Source organism: Anopheles cruzii, chromosome 2 (assembly GCF_943734635.1).
Source record: "Anopheles cruzii chromosome 2, idAnoCruzAS_RS32_06, whole genome shotgun sequence".
NCBI classification, from domain to species: domain Eukaryota; kingdom Metazoa; phylum Arthropoda; class Insecta; order Diptera; family Culicidae; genus Anopheles; species Anopheles cruzii.
The window spans coordinates 15,233,205-15,237,559 of NC_069144.1; positions in this window are offsets into that span (position 1 = coordinate 15,233,205).

A 4,355-nucleotide genomic window follows, 5' to 3' on the forward strand; every position below is an offset into this window, starting at 1 on the left:
CCTACCTGAATCAATATAACGCGGGCACACGGGCCGTGTTACCGTCGATTCAGCGAAAGGCTTCATTTCAGGACCTTCGGGGTGCCCTTTTCCCTGTTTCTCTGTGCTACCATCTTGGGCCGGTCTTCCGGTGGGGCCGTGTTTGTTCTCCTGTTTGTTTGGACATTTTTATGATTGATTTCTGACATCTGCCTCCGCGTGTTCTCGCGCGCGCGGCCTTCATATTGATATTCGGCCGATCGGCGTGGGGGTTTTGCGCGGTGCTCGGTTTTTGTGCCGCTCCATCCAGATCCAGTGCCACAATATGATACGGAAGAAACGGTTTGCTTCCCGTTCCTGAAAGGAGCGATTGGAACAAAGCAAGCTAAGGAATGGAGCGAGAAAGAGAGACCGCGCATAAATCAATGATTAAAAAGGATTCGTGGTGTCGTGAAGATTCGCTTGCAGGTGCATAGATTGCTTAGATTAAATTGCAGCATAGATTGACAAACACCTGCCAAAGGAACGTGGACAGAGTCAGGCATGGCACAAAATAGATCCACAAAAGAAGCGCCGAGCGCAGCAAAACCTACCAGAAACGTGTCGCTTGGAATGGTGCCCAAGATTTGGCCACTGAAGCCTGCCCCCAGAAGTATCTCTCGGCACAATTAAAGCATAATAAAGCGCCGCGCGACCGTGGCGTGGGAGACGCTACAAGCAAAACGACTTAACCGGAAAAAATAGAAAAGCGAGCGAGAGAGAAAGAAGGGCCAAGCATAACTTCCGTTCTCGTTCGCACCGTATGCTGTCTATTTTCGACATCGCTAAGCTTTTTCATATTTATGACCCCAGTGGCCAAGCGCACACGCACACCCCGCACGGCCGAGTGACACCCGGAGCCGGTCGGTCGGGAAGCATATTTCCGTAATAAATGATTCATAAATGGCATTTCCTGTTGCGCTTACACGATTTTCGAACAGCGATTTTCGATCGCCTCCGCTACCTCCGATTCACTTCCCGATCGGGTTTTATCCGGGTTGTCCCCGGAAACCGGAAATCGTCCGGCGTAAGCAAAAATACTTATCCAAATAAATCAAACTAATGTTCGTGGGACGGCGGTGGTAAGTGGCCCGCCGGGCCCGCCCGCGGGACGATTGCTACCGAAACAGAGCAAGAAGAATAGAAGAAAAAAAACGCAACATTAGCCACCAACTGTCATAAATAATGATCCGAAGCCCGGGCGAACGGGCGAGCACCCAGCGACAATCGTTCCAAGACTGCTGAGTGGGTTAATACCCGCCGTATCCTTGCGCAAGGAAGCCAGACTGTGTGTGAGAGAGAGGGCACAAGGAGCCAAGAAAAAAGACGAATCCTTCGGCGGGCCAATCGTCCGGCAAAAATCGTCGTTTCAAGATCACCGTCCTTTGTGTTTTCGTGCGTGCGTCGTGTTTATGCATACATAAAATTTAGCTTACCCGTCCCGATACGTAAATCCCGGACGGACGGACGGAACGGTCGCGCTGATGCGGCTACTTCCGTTCCGGTCCCGGTCTGTCGATGGGCATGACATGCCGGCGGGTCGACTGGTGGAAAATCGCTTGTTTCTCCGGTTCGGTTCCGGCACCGGAAGCGAAAAACGGTTGTTGTCTGGATCAAATATTTATGAGTGTGCCGTGTTTGTGTGGCCTTCGGGTGCGTGTGCGCGCGGTTGTGTTTGCTGATCCCCGGGAACTCCCGGGCACCTCGAGCAGCTCCCGAGTTTTCTTTGTGTTCTCGTCTTACGTCCGGATTCACTGCCGCTTTTCCGGGACCGGGTGAGAGATCATCGCCGTTCGATTTGGAACCGGTCCGATTTTTAGGATCCTCATGCCGGCCACTTCAGCTCACACGCTGCAAGATGTCACGCTTTGGGGCGCTTCAGATCTGTTCGATAATTTACAGATAGTAGTGCCAGCCAATTGACATGTTCCCCGGCCGTTTGGCACTTCCGCTCCGCCACGTTTTGGCAGCCAGCCGCTAAGTATCGGCCGTTGGAAAGTCCAAACCAAACGGTTGAGGCCGCACTAATTTGGGCCTCAACCGTGAAGAAGATAATTCCTTCCTTTGGTCCCGCCGACTACTGGACCGCTTCTGACCGATGCTGGGCATTAGAAATCGTCCACCCTGAAATGGAACGGCGGTAAGAAAAGAACCGCCACTGTGACTGAGACAATTCCCGCCGGCAGGCTAGCTCAGAAATCAAACAGGAACCGCTAAGCAGTTCCATCACGCACGGCTGTCGGCTTTGGTCGGCCACCGGTCGGTAAAACCAGTAGTAGTGGGCCTACCACGAGCAAGCTCAGTGTCAGTGTCAGTCAGTCTGACGGTTGCCGGACCGACGCCGGGCGGCCAGCTTCGATCAATCAGCACCTTTTAAGCACCTTATTAACGTCTTCGAGCCCGCCCGAGCTCTAGTTTTGCTTGGCCTGGCCAGGCTGCGAAGGATGCGAAGTGTCAACCACCGCCTCGCACCGTCGTGGCCGTGGAATGTCACATTCTGTCACGGGCACTCTGTCTCCACCCGTTACGCACTAGTCCCTTGGGGGGGGCGCGGCACAGAGCACGGACCAACTCCAGCATACCGGTCCGGCTAAGAAAAAACTAAATCGTCACCAGAACCCAGTCCCAGCGGGGCGTTCCAAGATGCCTTTTAATGACTTCATCACGATTCCAAACACGGCACGGCCGAACTGCCGTGAAACCGACCGCACCGATTCGAGAAATTAATATCTTAATCACACGTCGGCTCGGGCCCGGCCCCGGCCCGATACCATATGGTGTCCGGGTCCGGGTGTTCGATCATCATCATAAATTATCGCACCTCGGAAATCGCCAAACCAGGGAAAGCGGGTCCCAAAAAACAATTGAGAAAGTCCGGAAGCCGGCCGCAATCTGCGGATCACGCTGGAATCGGAAGCTATCGGGCGGTGGTCTCCGATTGCATCGGACCTGCGCCTCCTAAAAACTCCTAGAAATTACCGAACTAAACGAGAAATCGAGTGAACTAAACGAGCGAATAATAATACACCAAACTGTCGACGCAGGGGCCCACGGAAGAACCACACAAGACCTGGAAGACCTGGAAAAGCTGGAAGATCCAAGGGGCTGAGGAACCGAGCGCGAAAGGTGTCGGAGAGCGAACGAAGGAGAAAACGACAGACGGGACCAGACGATATCACAGGCGGTGCGGTCGAGGTTAGGCCATCGTCTCTACCGCCGTATGCTGTTAGACGAGGGACCCTCCGCACGCCCGGGACCCGAGACTCCAGAGCCAGTTGTGTGTGGTTCTTAATGAAGTGTAAGTGTAACAGCAGAAACCCCGTAATTATTGACGCTGGCAACCCGGAGCCCGGAGCTCTGCGAGACCACCCATCGGCTCATGTTGATGCAATTAATTAAAGATTTCTTCGTTCTCCGTTCCCGTCGGTAGAAGGCAGAAGTTGGCCGGAGGAGACTTGGAGAGAAGAAAAGCGTCATCATTCGGAGATCGGGCCAACTGACGGCGGCGTCGTCGTCGTCGTCGTCCCCGCGGGTCCCGTTGGTGCCGTATCCGCGCGTACCGCTAACGTGTTGATTGTGGTAGCACCCCCGGGCCTCTTGGCCGAGCTCTCTACAGAAAACCACGGCGCGGATACGCCACACGGAAGCACAGCCCACAGCCGGGGGCCGCAACTCGAACGAAAAACAATACGGCCTGATGAAAGTTGTACAACAGGCTCATCAAGAAACCGTTTCTGCGCCATATTGTCCCGGGGTCCCGCCGGGTTCGGAACGCTTGGTCTGGACGGCCTGGTAAATGGGTCATAAGCGCCCATTAAACAGTGCTCAAAGTTTGCTTTTATGAAGCTAAAACAGTGTACCAGAGTACTCTAGCAGAGTCGCATCGAAACGGATTCGAATACTGACCATTCTGGAGCACACGCATGGACTTGACTGGAGCATCGAAAGAATGGAAATAATCATGATTTATGATATTAAAAATTGCCCATTCAAAACACGGCCATTCCGGAGCATTCGACCTGCCCGGCTGGCTGGTTGGCTGGACCTCGGGAAGACCCCGGTCCGTGCGCGCGCCAATTTATCATGAATCAATATAATTTATCTGTGCCGGCGATGGCCGCGATGATGCGCGATAGATTTCTGGCCCCTTCTATTATGGCTTATTTGTGTACAACATTAATCAATAAATATGTATGTAATGTAATGAGCGCTGAATGAGCGCTCGGTCTTCGTCGGCCCCCGGCTGGGTGGTATTGAAATTTTTATGGCCACTTCGAATGGCCGAAGGATTGGCTGGCGAGGTCTTGCGAACAAACACACGGGTTTTGTGAGGCCCC